We start from the raw sequence: 21,570 nt of genomic DNA on the forward strand, positions 1-21,570 counted from the left end.
TAGGTGCCTGTAGGATTGGGCAGCATTTAAAAAAAAAAAGGAAGAAAAAAAAAGCCTGAGTGAAGTGCTGTGATAACATGATAAACAGCATCAGATTTACAAGTATCAAGCAGCTACCCCTTATATTGCAGCTCACAAATACCAGAAAACTTCATCTCTTTTTCGCATGATTTGTAACTTAAAAATATACCCATGGCAAGAACTAAATTTTTATAAATCAAGACATACACCTAAGTCTGGAATACATTAATTAAAGAATAAAGTTCTCTGTAATTAAGACCTCATGCATAGAATCATTTAGAATTTTCTGAGGTGCATTTTAGTCATTAACAATTGCACTTTTTTTAATGGGATGGAGCATTAAAGTCATATTAAGTCTTTATACTTCCCATTGTTTTATATAGAAAAAGAATCACAAAGAAAAGAAAAAGAAAACTAATATATGCATTTGACAATAAAGCACTCAAATAAATTTTGTAGCCAACAAAAGATAATGATATGTGGAGAGAAAGATTTAGTAAGAAATTTCTGTGTGCCACCAAACTGAAAAGACCCTAATGCAATAATATAGGGAAATGCTAATCATTGCTAATCATTGTAATGGCAGGATGCTTGGGTGGGAGAAGACAGATCTGTTCAAGAATAAAAAATATGAACAACTAGGAGAGGAAAAAAAAAATGCAACTTTGGTGAAAAGACAGAAGTAAATCATGAGAATGCCCAAGGACTCCTGCAGGCTGTATAATCAGGAGTGGGGAGGAGGTCATGTCTACCTGTTAGTTCTCCAAGAGCAGGTCACGTACACATACCTGGGCTTGCTTTAAATCAGCTGGAAACTGTGCCAACAGCAGTTAAACCACAGGAGCAAGAGCTAAATCACACAGATATTTGCTCCACTTCTTGCGCACAACTGCAGGTTGCACTGAGTTTTATGCTGATATGCCGGTTGTCTGGCAGTAGCTCAGCATGTGTGCTGGAGACATTGTCAGTGGAGAAGGCAATGCAGGCTCTGCCTCCAAGCACTGACCTCAACACGCATGAGTTTATCATCTACCCGATGGGATTATTATTATTGGCACCTTTCTGTAGTACTGAGGCATACAAATGTGTGGCGTTTGACCATTAAAATGTGCTGTAAATGAGTATGATCTGCTGCCTGTTGACATTAGTGAAGATTCTCTGAAAATTTTCATTTGTCTTTGGATGTGATTCTGTGAGTTCTTATTGAAATATTTGTATTCCTCCCAAACAAAACAAAACAAAAGGTTCAATTAGCGTAATTCTCAGAGACTCATTCTTCCTCAATGTAAGTCTGCAAAATTTAAACAATTTCAATCCTGAGATAGTCCAAAGGGAATTTTTTCTTTGAAGGATCCAGATATGGAAAACTTAACACTCCTTCTAATTTAATATAAGTATTTTCAAAAAGGACAAAAAAATATAAATGTGAGCTCAAAGTATGAAAACTAAAACCATATTTAGTGAATAAAGAAAACATGAGTGCATACCCCCAAATCCTGCCTCTCTCTAGAACTCCCTCCAAGCTGTAGTAGCATTTTATTTATTAATTTTCCCAGGCTGCAGCTAAGGTTGTAGATGCTCACCAGACTGAACAGTTAGACTTCAGGTATCCTCAGGTGGAACCAAAAAATTAGTGCGGCAAGTTCAAAACAATTTCCCCAGCTTTAAACTTCTGGTTTAATTTTCCAGCTGGGGAAAGGGAACTGGGGAGCGGAAGGGACAAGGGAGCTGCTGGAGACTATGGGCCTTATTTTGTATTTAGATAAGACATAGGGTGCAGCAGGTCTATTCAAACAAGCCATACACACAAATAAGGGCAATTCCCCGCCAACATCAACTCACATGCACTCACACGCTGTTCTAACCCCACACATCCCCAGCCATTACACAGCTCCTTGGCTCCCTACAAACACAACGTGACCCAGGGCTGGAGCTCCAGTAGAGTCAGAAATACCCGAACAAGCTGATTTTCATATTTGTGCCCAAGGACAAAGCTTTTTTTTTTCTGTCTGAAATCTGATTCTCTAGCAGGGTGGGCCGTGCGGGTGCCTCAGGCTCCTTCCCCTGCCTGCCGAGGGAAGGGCTGCCGAGCAAAGGTGCAGAAGCAGGAGATGGAGCTGCCACTCGACGTTAAGGCTTTGGCTGTCAGCAAGAGGTGCCGGCATGGGAAAGCTGGGAATGGCTGCTAAGCACAGGGAAAGATGCCCACACTGGAAAGAGACCTAACAGAATAGATGTATCAGTATATGCAGGACCATGATTTTTTTTTTTTCCCCCTAAGAAAAGTGAATGTTCTCACAGGGTGATTCCCCACTTTGTTTTTCTCAGGTTGCTACATAAGGATCACAAACCTTACACCACCCTCCACCCTCACACAACAAATTTTGATACAAAGCAAGTATCGGAAAGGTACACGCAATTTCAAGAGAAACGTGTGGCCCCAGGCAAGGCAGTCAAGCTCCTTGCCTCAGCATCTTTTCAATTAAATAGGCATATGGTCTTGCCTCAAGGGGTATTTTCAGCGACTTCTTCCTGAAGGATTTCAAACAGTGGTAGAAGGATGGCAACAAAGATGTTCAAATATTAGGATTCAGTCTTAGATGAGAACAAACACAGATGCCCCAGGGCTGTGGAGCCCGCATGCAGTACGGTGCTGGGTCTCTGAAGAGTAAACAAGGTGGGTTTACTGCTTTTTTTCTGTTAATAAGGCAAACACAACAGACCTCTGTCAGACATGAGTTTGTTTCAGTAGTAAAATCTCCAGTTAAGTAAATGCTGACAGATAAGTAAAAAATTGTGCCTGGAAACCCGTAAGTAAAGATTATTTGAAAATTCATAATGCAAACCCTGTATTTGATTGCTGGGGTAGAATCCCTATAATTATGCTGTCCTAAATAGGAAGACAACAGGTTTTCCTAATAGAAAAGGAAAAAAATAAGGTTGTGTATATTTGCATTGTTTATGTACAGTAAAGAAGTCAATTAAAAGAACTACAAATTAATTGTGAATTGCTATGTAAAGTCTGTGAACCATAGTTTGATTTGCTGCAGCCGCTGCAGACCCAGAGCAATTCTAATGAAGTCATTGAGCCTGTAAATCTCAACTCTCTAACACAAAATACTTCTGACATATTGTGTGAACTGGTTTAAGTTTAACTGATAGAGTGAAATGTAAACGCAGGAGCAGGATATAAATAAGTAGATCTGCAGCTACTAGCACCAGTAACAAATTCTAAACATTATCACTATAAAGCAAAATGAAGTGTTTAGAAATTTTAAAGCTAGGGTGGTCCGAGAATTGCCATAACCATAACTTCAAACTAGGTTTAAAAGTTACAAGACTGCCTCCTTCTTCTGATGATGATACACTGAGCTGCGGGAGGAATTCTCTTTCTTTATTGGACTATACTTGCAGATCAAAAGAAGGTGTGCAACCCCAAGAGGAGCTGTGTGGCCTTCCCTGAAGTTAATGATGTCTGTATCTGCGTTATCTGTACTGTAGCTTGTGGTAGCTGTGTTGCAAAGGTAATCATATCTTCCTTAATTTAGTAGACAAAGTATTAAAGACACTTCTTTTACAGTACTTCATCTGTAAAACTTTTTTATGTCACTACTTATCTACTGGGCATTGCAGTTCTTCTTGACACATCAGCTTTCAAATTCTATCATACAGAAATCCCTACAACAGATGTAGGAGATGAAGGAAAGTTCTATATATCATGTAATTGTTATCTCCGTCTTATCTCTGCCTTTGAGGTGGGAATTCATGTCTGCTCCAGTCTCCGTTACAAACTGGTAACTGGCTCTCTTGTGTCAGCAGTACAGGAAGAAACAGTAGCACAAAACTGCTTGGCATCGGCGCGGTGCGGGTTCTGCAGCCTCATAACTCGCAATCAACCCGTAAAGAATTCTGTGGACCCAGGAAGTAAGAGCACTGACAAGACACAACAAGAACACAAAAAAGCTGATCCAACAGGTGAGTAATCGCTCAATAATATCTTCTGGGATCTCTCTCAACGAAAGGAGCAGAACCACCACTCAGATGACCCCACTGACCCTCAGGAGGATATGCTAACTGATAGCAAAAGAATGTTGCCAGAACCTGTTTGATACAAGGAAATAAGAGGAAATAATAATAAAACTTAGTCCTCATATAGAATTGTCAGACTAGAAATGTTTTAGGCTTTTGCTTTTGTCTGCAAAATTTGGATCCTAACCCTGTTTGAAAGTAGATGTGTTTATATGTAATGTTTCCAGGACGGGGAAGTGTTATTTCTCTTGTTTTATACACAGTGAATTCTCCCTTTGATCCAAGATCAAATTTAGACAATATTCATTAAGTAAAGGAGTTTGACTGAACATGAACCTGTACTTCAAACTAGCCACAAAATTACATGGTAAATTAATGCTCTGGAGGAAAAAAAGAATTCTCAATTAAATTAAATTCCTCTTAATTCCAGAAAGACTGGGTTTTGACAAGTAAATATTGAAACATACTGTCCTCGGAACATTGTTGTTTGCAGTAACGTCATTTCTATGACTAATTACAGGTGAATGTCAATACTACTTGGGACATAGATCGTATACTTTGGTTAACCTATAAAAATCAGGTGGAATAAATGTTTCTTTCTTCAAATGCAGCCCTACTGAAGGATTTTTTTATAGGTTGCACTAATAAAAAAGGCATATCAGCGTATCTTATTCCTGAAATCAACTCCACGTGCCTGACTTAAGATCAGTACATGGGTCACAGCAATCTATACGGTTAGTTATGGATGAAAATCAAATTACTGATTTCTCTAGGGGGATATATTTTTGATATTTTTGCTACTAAATAATTGCTGAAGTCTCTCAAAAGAAAAAAATAATACATGAAACAGTTAGTTGTTTGTTGAAGATCAAGATGAAATATGGCATATCATATTTTCCACTGATCACTGAGCAGGAAATAAAAATGTAATGGTCAAAAGTCTAATATTAAGTAATTGTGGCTCTCAGATATCTCCTATTAACTCAGAATGAGGAATATATTTTATTAAAAGTTAATTATGCCCTTTTTTATCCCAAACGAACAATGCGAATACTGTGTAGTTCTCCTTTTAAATGATTTTTGCTTCCAGTTGATTCTTGATTCTTCACTATTTAAAGAAGAAACAAAGCAACAAACAAAACACTGGTTATGTAAGAATGACATTTTATGCCTTAAAGGTGCCATTTAGATGCTTCGGTTCTTAGCTATTAATTTCTTACGGAAGAATGAAGTGGTTTGGCCATCATCAGAGGCAGCTGTAAACAGAAGTTTACTTTCCTTGATCAGACACACAAAGATATAACCTACAAATTTTCTGTCTGAAGCCTACAGCCATCTTTAAATGTAATTATCATCTTAAAGGTGAAATGGAAAGCATTTGTTAAAAATAAACCATTTTGACCACAAATCGGTTGCAGGTTTTAAAAACTGCAGATGCATTTTGATGCAAAATATTTGAAAATCAGTTCCAGTTTTATTGCCTGCTAATGGATTCCACATCCCTACATGAGCAAGGTGATGACATCATCGGCCTGGACATAAGTCCTGGGCTACACTTAGTTCATATTTTCACTTAGACCTATTAGTAGAAGACATACACCATGACAGATCCCAAAAGCAGAGAACAAGAATTAGTATATGCTGTGATTTGCATCAGTGGGACATAATCTGCTTTCAGGAATGAATTAGATTTCCTGTGACAGCAACGTGGGCCCAGAAACTGAAGAAAAGATGAAGGAAATCTAAAGACAGACTTTCAGGTGTTTAATATGGAGCATGCTTGGAAACAAGCTGTCTGTGTTCAACTGAAATACAGAAAGAAGCTTAGCTGATATGCTTCTGTGTCACAGTGGTTAAAGCATTAATTGTCTCCTTGGTTTAAAGACGCTCATAGGTAAATATCCTGCTTTGAATCCCTTTACAGTTGTCAGGCAGCTAATATTTAGGTACTGTGATGATGAGCACTGAAGCACAGAAATCCCCAGTATTTTGCAGCAATTCCTGGTGAGCAGCGGCTGATCTCGCTCTAGCCATAGACAGCTTTGGGAAGTGCAGGAGATGTCGAACCTTTCAAATTCTGTACAAAACATCTCAAAGGAATGAGGAGCCCAGTGTGGTGGGGACTGAACAGTCTTATTTCCTTTAAGGTCTTTAGAAATCTCAGCATTAACAAGATCCTCAGTTTCAACAGAGAAAAACAAAAAAAAATCCATTGCTGTATTTCTAACTGCTTTACCACACGTGCACACGCATACGCACCCATGGCCAATAATATCTCTATATAAGAGAACTCTGTCTGAATGACTTATTACCCTTTGTTGTGTGGTAGTTGAAACAAGAAGATCTGGCTTTGCATTCAGAACTTGGGTGTTCCTTACACCATAGACATTTTTTTTTTTTTGCCATCTGCTTCATTAGTATCATCAAAAAAGTCATTATTATTGGATTTCACTTTTGACATCCGCCTAGGCAGATATTTGTTTGAACCACCAACATATTCACTTAAAGAAAAAAAAAAAAGAAAGAAAGAAGAGAAAAAAAAGCAAGCAGAGGCTTTAATACATTTTCTTTATTGAACAGCCAACAACTTCAGCTTTCAAGAAATATCTGGACAGGGTATCAAACAGCATTAAGTCAATCCTTTAAATTAAGAACTTGAAGAAATGAGAGAGGAATGTCAGCCTATTTTGCAACTAGATAAGTGAATACTTTATCTAAGGGAAATCTATTGTCTGCCTGTTGAGATCATTTATATCATTATTAAGGGTGGACAAGTATTACCCTCATCTGCTAAAATACTGCCATCTTCATAGTCACTTGACGTTGTTCCAGTAACAAAATCAATGGTTACAGTCATTAGAATAACTACTTAGAAATCCAGTTTTGCAGCTGTGCAGGAAAAGTGCAGTAGTATAGCCAGATGTGAGAAAAACATAAAAAATCAAATCCTAAGGCTGTGTTGGCTGATACAGACATTTCATATACACAAATTTCCCCAATTCAAAAGAACATCAACAAGACAGAAGCATGAACAGGAGGTGAGCAATTGTATGAATGTGGAAAGTTGTCCTCAAGCAAGGGAGATTCACTCCCTCACCATAGCTGAGCTGAATTCCAAGTGAGAAGCTGGAGCTATGAAACAGGGTATCAAGAAAAATCAAGGAAAGCATCGTGGCAGCAGGATGAACTAGACAGCTGACTAGCTTGCTCGGGATGTGGTTAAAACCATGTTATTTGGGTCATTTTTAACTAGGCTACCCTGCCCTGCTGGGGAGGTGTACCGGATGATGTATCAGTTGTTTTCCATCCCTAGATGCTATGATCTTATAAATGTTGTGGCTCAGGACCATGTCTATTTTGGATTAACAAAACCACTCTGTATGTAATGGGCAAGGCAAGGATTAGAGAGCTGATTAATTAGACAAGTACAAGACTATTTATATAGGGACTTTGTATACTTGGTGAGGGCACAGTGAAAACCACACTTCTCTGGTTAATTTCTCTGTAGGGATTCTCTGAATCATAATTTGTTTTTATGAGTGACCATCTTCCTCCAACACCAAAGGAGGGCATGACCCAAAAGGGAAAGCCACCATAGACTGTAGTTTAGTTTGCTACGACTTCCCTGCTCTAACACAAAGCACATGTGTATTCCCTAAAATAGAAAAGCTAAAGTAGGCAAAACCAGAAGGACATACAAATTATGGCTGCCTGGGGGAAGCCCTGATTTACAATACAGCAAGTTATACAGTGTGATGTTGCTGTGCTAGTTGATGCTCAGCACAATTACAATTGCAGTTACTATGATAAAATTTTTAAAAATAACGATAATGAAAATATTAGGCAGTTGTTAAATCATCTGGAATACAAAAGTGGTCTGTAAAATGCAGAACCCTCTCATTTTGGTTACTGTGTATCTCTTCTGCAGTCTGCATAGCTCTTATTCCTTCAGTTATATTTTCCTAAGGTTTCAGAGCCAAATTATTGCATCACCAGAAAGGCCAGAAACAGGATGGCCTCATTTTCTGGTTGTATGAAATGACTTGATTCAATATCTATTAATAGGGACAGCTAGGAACCCCAAATATCCTGAAATTATAACTCTATTGGTGAGGAATGCGAATATGCTAAAAACATTCATTCAAAAAATCCCCCTATTTTATGTGTTAAATTCCCCAGACTGAATTTCTGGGGTTGCATCAAATTAGTTGCAACACTGTTTGTGAGAACTGAAAACACAATAGATAAAATCCACTTCTTTATTCCAGTAATCCAAGGAAATACTTCAGACTTATCCTTCAGACTGCAAACAGTCCCACTGATTTCAACAGCATCATTCACGTGCTTTAAGTTAAACACACGGTTAAGTGATTTGCTGGGTCAAAGTTCAAAATCATGAATTTATTAATTATAGAAAAATAGGAAATAAACCAAAGAAATGTTGTTCCCAGTAACAGTGTTAGAAAAAAACCAAACTAATCCTTCCTCAGTTTTAAACTTGTTTTTCATGTTTCAGGAATTCCCCCAAAACAGATGATAATTTCTGCAAAACTGATTCCAAATAGAAATCATGTTTTTTTGCATCTGTACAGTAAAAAATGAGTCCTGAGGTGGTGGAAAACTGAGGTTTTATGGAGTCAGTTGGGCAGAGAATGTTTCAGAGAAGTGAAGCAGGCAAAGGGGGCCGGGGTGGAAGTGGGATTGGAAGGTACCTCTCCAATGCTAAGAGGGTCGAGGGTTGGCACAAACTGACCTATGTCCACACTGCTTAGGGTTAATGCACTGTACTGCAGATTGGCTACATCCACCTTACATAAAGTGTGGACCAAAGTCCTGGTTCCAGAGGTGTGATTATCACCCCGTGTGTTTTATTAGTCTCAAACTGTCTAATGATACCTTGGGGCTTGTGTTGCAGTTCACTAGTTTGGCATTTTTATGAAACAAAATTAAGGTTTATGAAACAAAATTGCACGTCATTGGGTGAGTTATGAAGGCTTGTGAGCCTTTCTGGGGTTGCGAAGCCTACAGAGATAGAGTTGAAGGACTGTATAGGATAAAAACAGGTGCACCCTTTTTGTGCCACCTGCCCAGAGGCATCCCTGGAGGGAGTTGTCTCCTGAACTGGAGAGACCTGGTTGGAACAGTCCAAAAAAGAGTCAGGGAGCAACAGGAATACTAATGAGTCCTAAACTGGCTCAATGAAAAGAGACTGAGGTGGATTCCAAGATATTTTAGAGGGACAGGAGTGAGGGCAAGGACCTTTCTCTTTTGTTCTCCCTTTTCATCTGTGGGAGAGGAGCCATTCCCTCCTCCCCATACCTGCAGACCCCTCTGCCTTCCCTGCTGCAGCAGCTCCGCGCTCCCACTGCAGAGTAAGCACCCTGCCTTTTTCCGTGCCACTGACACCTCTCCTATACATCTTTCTGTGTATCTCGGGCTGAGCTGCTTTTACAGAGAATGGGGGTGGATCGGGTTCCTCCTCTTCATAAGGTCAGGGTCAGCATGAGATCCAGAAACTTCTGCTGTGGAAAACATGTTCCTGCCTCCCCCAGCCTGCGCATGAGTAGATAGATAGGCTTGAAGATTCCTTCCATCCCAGCTGCAGGCGAAGGGGACTGTCTGTTGGCTCTTGCAGGACGCACTTGTAGGCAATTGCCTATCTCTGTTTATGCTGTGCAAGCTTTTCGCAGTCACATACTATTTTGTGAGAACAAATTCTAATCAGCGCCTACCAGTTATTTCCCTTTCCTGGAAATAAATACGATTTAGAAGGCTAGGTTAGTCACTTCTGTCATCACACAACTCTAGCTATTCTTCAGTTTCTGACCATATCTTTGTAATCCACACAGTTTCTCTATACCACTTACGAAGTTTCTTGAATATGCCTTATTCAAGGGACTTTTCTGTCCTTTTTCTAACTGTGTCAGTGGAAAAAAAACAACCTGTTTGTAACTGAAATTACTGCTTTCCTCTTTGAAAGGTTTGGGACTTCATTTGACTCCTTCCTTATTTCATTCCTAGTGCCATAATCTACAATCACCGTAGGTCATTTCTGGTCTCAAGGTCAAAGGATGTTCGAGTTTGAGAAGATTCACCTGAAGCCTACGTTAAAATGATTGTTATGAATCCAAAGAAAAGAGTGTCATGAATTATTTTATATAGAAGAAAAGTAAATAGTATAACCTGGAGAATTTATACCCCGTTTCAACCGCACTAAAACTTTGCCTGGGGAGAAACAAGGTACTAGTTTAAGGGTGCATCTGTCTACATGAGCACTTTTGTTCTGACAGGACTATGACTTTGGAGTGAACCTTCTGATTCACATAACACGCTTCAGTTCACATTGCAGAGCAGTGGGAGAAGATGCAAACTGGATTCCTTTCTGATGAAACTAAACTGGAAGATACATTCCAGGATTGCACCCAACATGCTCCTACTGTTACTGGGCACCAGTCCAGGGAATCAGACTAGAACTAATCCAAAATTAAACTCCTGGAACTCACATAGCATAGATGACAGGTCTTTTTAATGGTATACAAAATGGTAAAAAAGACTAAGTTGTCTCCTGGCTGCTGACAAATTCACATCAAGTTAATTGAATCATTTCAGATACAACTACTTTTCATGGAAATAGTGAGGAAGTGATTAGGCTCATAAAACTTCTAAAGCGAGAGGGTGTATCTTACCTATGTTGATCCAATAGACCAGTGATTAGATGTCCAGATGTGAAAGATACCACCTTAAACTATGTCACAATTTGATTTAAACCCATGAAGCTAAAGTGTTGTCTTGATGTTGTTTTTGTTTGTTTGTTTTGTTTTTTTAATTAGGCAGTGCATAAAGTTGAACCATGATCCAGTATTTTTGCATGCCCACCTCAAACAAGAAGATTATCTGACATAGACTTAGTTGGGCCTTTCCTCTGAGGTTCACAGGAGAAACACACTTATTTTTTGAGAAAGAGAAAAAGAATTTCACATTTTATTCAACTTAAAACTTCATTTTCACTTTTAAAGTACTGAAATACAATTATTCACATAGCACTATTCACAGGACCTTAGCAGATCTGGCACTCTGTTCCCATGTTCAGATCATCAGACTAAAACACTCAGCAGAATGGAAGCCTGTCTGAGAAAGATTACCATTACTTGTCACTTTTATGGAAATGTGCCATTTTCTTCTAAAAAAGGGGTGTGCTTGACCAAGAAAGCCTGCCAACTAAAAGTATATATTTATAAATACATAAATCTTGATCAGCCATAGCTGGGAGCTTATTTTTCTGAGGGCTGAACACCCAAAAAATGACCAATTGACTCCACTGTTTGAATAGCTGTAAGATGGGAGGAATTATTTTGTACTGAAGGTCATATTTTATTTATTTCAGTTCAAGGGCCAGTAATTTTCCACAGCTAATATCCTGTTTTTAAAATATCTTTAAATGATCTCCCTAAAAATAAAATTGTATACTCACACATGTCTTTCAGTGGCACTTAACTTTTGGAAAGACTTAATTCTAAGTTTGTGTCATTGAACTAGTTCTTTCCATATATATGCTCAGGAATCTGTCTTAAGATAAAGATTTCCTCCAGATTTTAATGCTCTCAGGACCTTATCATTATTTTCTTATAATTTCTATGGAAGACGCACAAATTTGACCCCCAAAACCCATGATCTGAGAAATATATTAACCAACTATGTTTTCTGCATTCAGTAATTTCAGACCTTTACTGGGCATTTATTCACCAGCATCATCTTTCTCAGTCATTTTTGTGGGAAATTAACACTTATGAAGAGTGGTGTCTGGTTTGAAACAAACAACAAACACAAATAGAAATCACCAGAAATGATTCTATATTCCTTTAGACAAAAGAGGGGAAGAGAGAGCCTTGCTGCCAAAAACTGTCAAAGAGGAGACAATGCAAAGAGGTGAAGATAGATGTATATTGAAATTGAGAAATGTCATTTCAGTTAATGACAGAATGTGTTTTTAGGATAGGATGTGAGAAAAGTGAAGGCAAAAGTACAGTAGGAGGTTTCAAAGGAGCTAAAAGGAACATAGAAACTGCCATATTGCAGTAGGAAGGTCCCAATGACTGTGGCTATGAAAAGAATGGGCATGGATGGTTCATGTTTACAGGCTACTTTGCCTCCACAGCCACAGCAGCAGGACAAGCCATCAGTTCAAAAAGGAGTTGCTTTGTCAGCTTTTGGGTCTAAGTATCTTCATTTAATTTTAGAAGCAACACCACAGAGAGAGAGAGACAGTGTACATTTTGGTGCTCAAGTGCACCTCAGTATTGATGAGGGAAAAAACACACCATCAATCTTGTTCATAAGAGCCACATGATTTTATGCAATCAAATATATCTTTGTTGTCTTTTACTGAGGCCACCACAAGACATCTCATGTCATTTTAGGGTACTAAATCTAGCTGAAAACGGGACTCAGCCCAAATATTTCACACTCACCTCTGGAAGATAAAACCAGAAATTAGCCTGTTGTAGCTTCTAATGTTCTGGACTGGATTTGTCCTGGAACAAATCTCTAAAATATTTAGTACTCTGCAAGTTGTGAATTTGAATCAGAAGTTTAACTCCGTAGCCTGTATTAATTTTGGAACTGTATTCTTCATAAATTTGTACTTTTACTCTGTGTTATTTGAAACATAGAGAATACAAAGCATTTAGGAAGAATAAAAAATAATAATCAGTAATAGTTTTGAGACCTGGTTTCAATTTGGATCTTCTCCTTAACTCAGGCTGCCCTTCGTCCCTGGGGGTCAACTTTTAATTGACCCCCTGGTAGCAAAAAGCCCATTTAAATTTCCTGGTCTTTAGTCTACTGTAAAGGCTCATAGCAACATTGTGATACTGCATTGACCAAAATGCCCCAAAATGCTACTCTTTTTCAGGCTGGAATTCCTCATTTCTTTCCATCTTACAAATAACATAACATTTGTGTCTGAGTTCCGTCTATTAAAGATATTTTTATTAACACCAGATATTGACATGTGATTCCAACCCTCACTGGATATTTTGGATTATATTCCCTTATAATAAAAACATCATAAAAGTAAAATGTGAAGTGTTTGGACTACTTAATAATTATTTCCCTTTTATTGCAGATAACTTGCTTTTAGGCACATATTTCAGTCTCCCTCATACCTCCCCTACCATTTTCTTCCCTTTCTATAGAGTTTCTTCATATGGATGTTTTCTACAGTTAAAAAATCATCAAATAAAAAAAATATTGGAAAGGGCTTTTATTTGTAAAGTTTGTTTCTGTTTTGGAGAACAGGGTTATGATTTTGAATCCTCAGTGTGAAGATCATGAGATATTGGTACAATGTTTCCTTCTGCCAAAATCTGACCAGCAGCAACCAGAGCTGGGTTTAAATTTTATAGGGGCCACTACAAAAACACTGGGTCTATCCAGAAACCTGGGAAAATTATACAAACACTTCTGCTGCTCAATAAGCTGATTTTCTAACCTGACAAAAAAAGATTTAACAAACCTTGTTTAACAAACAAAATTTTCCTCCAAGGAAGAAAAGAGCACACTTAAACAGGCAGATAAACAGAGCAACGACTTAATTCCTAGAGGATAAATATAACTGCTTAGCAGTCTTATTTTATTTTATTTTTTTCTAGGGATAGAATTAATTTTAAAATAATTACCTCTTAAGTGTAACACATACAAAGCCAAGTATGCCTCAGATCTCTCTATTTGTCATTTTCATTTTTGACTTCCTTGCCCCACCTGGTGACGAGACATCTTCTTCTCTTCTGGCTTCTTCTCCCCTTGGGGTATATCTGATATCTTGGTCATGTAGCTTAAATAGACCTTGCACGAACACAGAGCTATTTTCACCTTAATATTAGTCAACTACTAGTGTTAAGTCTCAGAAACCTATTTTAAGCTGTATTGAAGGTACATCTCTTTACTGACCTTAAGGATGTTTAGACATTTACGGTCTACAGATGTCTATACCTATTTAAGCAGCTAAATGTAGCTGAGCTAAAATCTACCTGAATTGCTCAAGTTCATCAAGAATGCAATCAGTGTCCCCAAAATACTGACTATATATTGCATTTTTCACCAGAAAATGTGATTCCTAATGACAAGACCATTTCTTCCAATTGGCAGACATTAGATAGCATCATGAATCGTGCAACTCTTTTTTTCTTAGTTCATCAGATGGCTATAAACAATAGCAAGTTAGTGTCAAAGTCCAGAAGAATTGAATTTATTTTAATAACAACTAGCCACCTGCTTCCTTTCAATTCCTGAAATGAATATGCAGATTTTTGCTGCTTTCTAAGCCATGTGACAGCTTTATTGGGAACCAAAAGAACAACTGCAGGAATATCAAATGGAAGATGCTAAACAGCTTCTTATAATTTCTTTCCTAAAGGGCTAATTCAGCAAATAAAACCACAGAATTAGCATTCAAGAGATCCAGATTCAATTCCTGGCTCTGCTTTTGTGATATTTGTTTGCGTCACTTCATTTCTTTATGTCTGAGGTTTCCCATAAGAAAAAACAGAGATATTACTTTTCATGTCAAAAGTGTACAGCAAAGATATTAATTTGAATATTTATGGACTCTGAAGATACCAAGACTTTTTTGGATAGAGAATCATCTTATAAAAGTTTATACATGTTTAAATTCAAAATACTTTACACATCACAGTGTAAGACTAATTCTTCCTATTCGTATATTCCCTACTTAAACAACCATGACAGAAACAAGCTGAATTTTAAATAAACTGTGTTCTTTCAGATTTAAAAGTTTAAGATAACCTGCTTTCACAGAACCTTGAAGCTCTTTAGAAAGTTTCACAAACCTAAATATTTTAAAACTTTTTCTAGGAGTCCCATGCAAAACTTGTGGAAATGAGACAACTTGGGTTTAAGAAAGATCATTTGTCATGCAAGACAGGCAGATGTTATTAATTATCAAAGTAGAGATCATGCTCATACTGCACAAAAGCATAAAAAGAGTAGTAGCTCTGTAAGTGAACCATAAAACTACGATGTGTTATTTATGTTAGACGTGGTAAAACTAACATAATATTCAGTAAGAAGGAATGTTGCTTTTCCTTTAAAAGAAAATGTTACAGGAGAAATCTTTATAGAACTACTGTATCTGTCAGTACTGTTCATATGAAAGACTTTTTCTTTTGCATTGATTTCTGCTTTTATAATGGTACAAAACCGATGAAGTTTGCACTAGAATGGAGTGACAAATTGTGGCACAGTCCAACAAGTCAATGTGATGTGGTTCTGCTTCGCTGCCTTCCTATGCGAATCTGAATGACCTGAAAAGGTCATTTTTTTTTTCTTTCCTTCCTCCCTTTTTCAACTGTTTGACAGAACGTTTTTTATGACACACCTGAGTGTGGACGAATAGTATAGGTCCCAATCTCAAATACTGGCATATAAATAGACAGAAGCTATTTTTTATTATTTTCTTTTGCACTCAATTGTCTCCAGAATGCCCAAGATATCAAATATATTGAAAAGAAATTGTATTAGCCCTTCTTCTCCCAGTATCTGCTACAAACCAAGGAAGATACATTTCTGATACCAACCCATACACCTTTACATTTGCTGTACTTTATATATCCTGTGATAAATTTGACTGACACTTATTTTTGTATTAAATTTTGACCCCTAGTACAAAGATGCTACAAGTTTTAAAATTCTGTAGGTACAACAGAATGGTAATTGTAATACTGTTCTGTAGGCATATGAGAATAGTAATTGTAATAATGATCCATTTAACACAGCACAGAACTTGCGAGGTTTTCTTTTATTAATTTCCATAGAAACCCAAAACATTTTCTGATAAAACAGAGAAAAAATATGAAAGCAGCTAAATACTAGATTCAAACTATACAACTTTTTAACTGCTGACATTGCTTTTGATTTGTCACAGAATTCACTTTCTAAAATTGGAAACTCTCACTCCTTAGCTGACAGTTACTCATATTTGGAATAAATTATATCACCATATGTTTTAATTTTTCTTAATGATTCCCTCATATTGCTATTTCCTTTTTATCTACAAGACCATTTAGTTCAAAGCTGATCTTCAGCATTTGACACTGAAGATTCAAATATAAAATTATTGCATGAGAAATTATAAGCCAAATAAGTAGATGCATTGACTTCTTTAATATTGCACACATTTTTTAACATTGTACACAGGAATCTTTACTCATATAATCACTTGTGCCTAGGTTTCACACAAGTCTTTAGTTGCAAAGTCCATGGAATATTAATTCAGCTTGTCATTAGGTAGATAGGTAAGAAATTAATGATCAATACAAATGACTTATTTCTATAAAAAAATCTGATTTTCTAAAATATCTATTCTATTTAAGTTAGACATTGATAGTAATTAGAAAGCATTTAAACAGTGACGAGACAGAATACAGACCCCTTACCCAATAATCCCATCAAATTCTACAGATTTGAAGGTGAAATATCACAGTTTTCAAGTGTTCTACTTGTAACTTAAAAAAAATAATTGTTTTCACACGATCTGTTTTTTCCTCTGCAGACATGAAGCCTGCTTTTTCCTGATTACATAGATAGACCACAGTGCTGTCTAATTCTATTTAAAGAGAAGAAGAAAAAGAAGAAAAAAAATAAATAATAAAAAAAATATATATCTGAAGTAACATATTTAGTTTTCCTAGGATATATCATACAGTATTTGTACAGGAAACTGCAACATGGTAAGGAGAACAACTTTTATGTAAAGAGAGTAATCAACCACTTGGAGATTAATTACTCCAAATTACATTGTTCTAGGCTCTTTTCTAAGGACAGCCACCCACCTGCCAGAGCCAGTGACTGACTTAGAGCTTTTGAGAGCTCCTTTGCTGTAGAGATAGTGTGATACCACAGTGCCTTGGGGAGCTTCAGCTAGCAAGAGCTCTGCTTGGCAAGGTTCCTGTCTCCTTTTCACACAGTCTGTAATACGCAGCCTGACGTGTGGCAAATGTGGTTAGGTAATGGTCCTGTACATTCTCTTTTCTTATACTATGCCCAAGTAGATACCCTTCTACCCTGGGATGAAACATGAAGTTAATGAGAAGAAAAGTCTAAGCCTGAAAAACAAACTATGAAACAAGTTCAAAAATAGATTTTTCTTTATTATGGACCAGTGCTGCTTACAGCAAAAAATATATCGCTTTCTTTTATTTATGATCATTTCCATGCTTAGAAAGTTGAAATCGGAAGTTTCCAAGCAGGCAGAAAATTTCCACGTGGTTGTTGAAGATTTCTCAACTTTCATGTTGAAGACCCTTAAAAGCAAAATGCTTAGTTTCATTTTTGTCTTGCTGTCTTTTAGCTCAGATGGACTCCAGATTTTTTGGTCTACGTGTGTTAACTCTTGACATCATGTAAAATTATAGTCCAATATTTTGTTAGGCTCTTGGAATATTTTTTTTAAAATGTCTTCAGAGTTATATGGAATATTTTATCCTTGTTTTTATATAAATGGCACTGTGCTATTTATTCAGTGACATAACATTCACAATTCTGCTTCATCAACATCATTTAATATCACTTTGAATGCTTCTTTGCTTTTTATGCTGTATAAAACACTAACAGCAATGCCCTGTTGCCTTTCCTCTCGCTGTTTAACCTGGCAATTTAATCAACAACACAAAAGAAGGGTGGTTTCATGAAGTCCCTGCCAATAGAAAGGGTGTTTCCTCTGAAATGTAGATTCCTCCCCTCCCACCAAATCAATGAAACCTCATGGGAAATTTATGGAGTTGATAAACAGGCAAGGGAGAGCGGCAGGAGGAAGAATGTCTATTTGCAGCTGGTAACTACTGGGCATTTAAAAGCAGTGCAGTCTTGATTTGGCAAGATATTTTTTCCCCATCTTAGTGAATAAACCCTTCTTGACTTAGAAGCAGCAGCCTAACCTAATGGCCTAATTTCTATGCATAGACATTATAGGTGGTTGCTGAGAAAAAGAAAAAAATAAAATTTTGTGCAGAGTTAGCATAGTGAATAGTATAATGGATGAAACTGGTAAGTTATAGGACCTGTATACTCTATAATGACACTTATTAGACTTCTAGAAAATAAAAATTCAGTTTTTAAAATTACTCATAATGAAATAAAATATGTTCAGAGTGTAGCTAGATTACTTGCGTCTTCAGGATAACCCAATCATTTGTTTCAGATATAGAAGTAAGAAGTGAACATAAAATGATTGAGTACCATCCTCAACTTACATAGGAACAAATACTTTCTAGAAAATGCAAGAGCATGGCTGTGCAGCATCATGAATATTTTTATTTGCTGTCAATGACTAATACACTTCCTAAAATACAACAACTATTATAGTGAATCACTCTTGTCAAGTTTAGAATTTTTTCCTCTACAGTGGTGGGAACCAGGTAATTCAGAGAAAGATGCAAGAAAACTAATGGGAAGCATGGAGTAATTTTTCACAGGAGAGTATTCCTGGCTCCTTGTTTGATGAGAATTACTAGCCAGAATAAAAAAAAAAAAAAAAAACACAACAAAACACTTCAAATATATATTCTCATATCAAGGAGAAAAAGTCAGTCAGAAACTGATAGTCCTGCCTATGTTACTTATATCCAAAAGATTTAAATTGCTTTTGCTTTATAGTACATTCTCTGATAGCTCAAATGCACTGGTATTTCCTTATTCTGTCAAGATCAGGAAAGAGGTGTTTCAGAGAGCAGAAGAAGAGAAAAGATAAATTAATTGCTGACAAGAAAGATCTTTACATTTATTTTTATTATGCCAATGATTTTACTTGAGTGCCAGTTCACTTTCTTAGGCAGCTTTGGCATGTTGATCAGTCTTAACAAAACTGCACAAAAGATAGATAGAAATTTTTTAACTTTCAAGAAAACAGTCCAAAAATAAATTGCCTGCTAAACTGGCAAAGCAAGTACCAAGCTATGTCACCTCACCCTGACCTAAATTAGATCCTTATTTCACAAGTAGTCCCATTTATTTCTCTGAGACTATTCCTGGTCATAGGTGATACTCAGTCTAATTGAAGTCATTCATCTGTTTTTAAGAAAATCCAAATACAGAGAGCCTGAAATGATTGCACACATCTTACACTGGTCCTGAAAAGAGTCTACTGGCTGCATGATTCCTTCAAGTTTTCAAGCTATACTTTGAAAGCTGAATCAGGTGCTGTTAATGCGAGGAGAGACACTTCCAATATTTGCTCTGGTACTTCCAAAGTTAAGATGTCAGTAAAGGTTGTGTATTTCTTTAATATCATCATAAGCAATGATTAACAACAAGACAAAAAGACAGATTCACATAAATTATGGCTATTTATCAGTAGGATTTCCAGTGTTTAAGACTTTGCAAAATGAGAATAAAAATATGAAGGATATCTTTTATGGTGAAAGGCATAATGAGCGTCCATAACAACAAATTTTACAGAAAAAAAATAAATAAAAAAAAAAAGGTCATTATCCTTTCTTAACACAATCATGTTACAGATTAGAACATGTTGGATTCAACACTTCAAATTCCTCAAAATAAAACTAAGTGCATTTTGGAAGCTGTGCTTTAGTCACATATAGTGACATTTAGCTTGCGTACAGGAAAAACTAGATTATTTTTAATATTGAATTACACCTGAAAAATGTATATATATATCCTGTATTATTCAGGAGGTAAGACTATATCAGTTTATGGCACTTAAGGTATTTATGAGAGACATTCTCATCAGAGACCTATAACAGGGTCTGATATAGCATATGTTTGTTCTCTTCTAGGAACATGCCAATGCTTACCAAGCTGGAGGCAAAGCTTTGTGCATAGAGACTGATCTCAGGCCTTTTATTCTGCGGGTATTTTCCAGGTTGTTAAATCCTTTTTTGATTCCCATGAGTTATAAATCAATATTTAAACCTATTCTATTTTTTTTTCCTTAATGACCACAGAGGATTTCAGCTAAGGCTCTTCTGTGTCTAACAATGACCATTATCCAGTGCAACATTCCTGATGTTTGCAATGACAGTTGATTTTGGCCTGTCTGACATATTCTTTCATTGCTATAGCTACTTTCCAGGAGGCTTGGGTGCACTTGGCAAGCATCATGCATTATAACCATCAGAACCCCTAGAAACAGTTGTGGAGGCACTGAGGACAGGCTGGCACTTCCTTACATGTGGCTGGAAAAAGCTGTTTGTTTCCTAATGGATAGCATACCCCCAAACAGGGTACAGTTATAATGGTTCTTTTATCAAGACTGATTTATGTAAAATCTGATTTATGTAACAGTCAGCCATCCTTCTGAGGAGCTTAACTTCCAAAGGGATTGTGGAATACAAAGCCATTCTTTGGCTTTAAGGTTGCTACCAGCAACATGTAATAATAGACTGTAAGTCAGATGGAAAATAGAAAAAAAATGATTACATACTCAAGGCACATCTCCACTCCAGACAAAACTTCTTTTTTAAAAAATTTAATTTTATTCTGAATATGGATCTTAACTGGTTTTACTGATATTAATCCTAATGACTTTAAAGCTATGAATCACGTTATAATTGTAAAATCATAACACAAGATTCACTGTCTGGACCCAAAAACATAAAAATGTAGAATCATGTGTATCCCAACAGACAGCATTCAAAATGTGCGTTGTTTTATTTTTAGGACTGTGCATACTGAATATCAATCACAAAGTTACCAATGTTGTGGCAGTTGAAAGCCAGAAGATTTTTTTCCCCTTGTAAGTACATTGGTATTTCAGATTTTCCTTGTTCCCTTTCTCACGCAGCTGTAGCACTCTTTATTTGCTTCTCTAAAAGCTCCCTCAAAATCTAGAAATAAAAATCTTTTTGACACTTGCAATTTGCTCTAAGTCCCATCAAACTAGTGTATAACCATTCTCCACAGAAGGCTCCCCGATGTCCCTGTTCAGCGTCAGTTAGATTGCTTTCGACATGGAAAAAGTTTCAGTAGGAAAGTATCGCAGCAACACTCTATGGATGCCGTGTAGCCGCCACCTTCTTTTATTTAGATGACTTGGTTTTGTCCCATTTAAGTTCACTACTGAAAGCATTAAGTAAAATCGTTATATGCTACCAGTTGTTCTCAAACTAGGGCCAAACATGTTAGTAATGTGTTGACATATGAGTGTGATAATCATATTCAAGGTTACTTGTGCTATTAGACAACTGAACACATTCTATTCGGTATTTAAGAAGGTAAACATTTGGTCTAATGTAGCAGTGTAGCATTAAGACAGTGATTTACTGACTGAGTTAACTCAAGTTGTTCTTGACTGATAAAATTAACTAGCAACAAGCTAAAGTTCTTGGCACATGAAGATATTAACTGTGTCACAGTATAGTTTTTCAAGAAAAGAAAAAAAAAAGAATGAAAGTAAGTAGAGAGCCAAGATCCATAAATATTATACAATAAGGCCTGTTCATTTCTTCTTTGTAAAACTATCACAAAAAAATTAAGCTCCGGATCTGG

At 36.7% G+C, this 21,570-nt stretch overlaps 1 long non-coding RNA gene across 1 annotated transcript; it reads left to right on the forward strand.

Annotated features, from left to right (window-relative positions):
• The first annotated feature begins 3,438 nt into the window (after positions 1–3,438).
• LOC128904573 (uncharacterized) lies at positions 3,439–20,771 on the forward strand. The gene is made up of 4 exons (XR_008464542.1): positions 3,439–3,545; positions 3,841–3,996; positions 19,860–19,945; positions 20,743–20,771. It is a non-coding gene; the product is annotated as an uncharacterized LOC128904573 (long non-coding RNA).
• The last annotated feature ends 799 nt before the right edge of the window (positions 20,772–21,570 follow it).

The sequence above is a fragment of the Rissa tridactyla genome, chromosome 1, assembly GCF_028500815.1.
Source record: "Rissa tridactyla isolate bRisTri1 chromosome 1, bRisTri1.patW.cur.20221130, whole genome shotgun sequence".
NCBI lineage: Eukaryota > Metazoa > Chordata > Aves > Charadriiformes > Laridae > Rissa > Rissa tridactyla.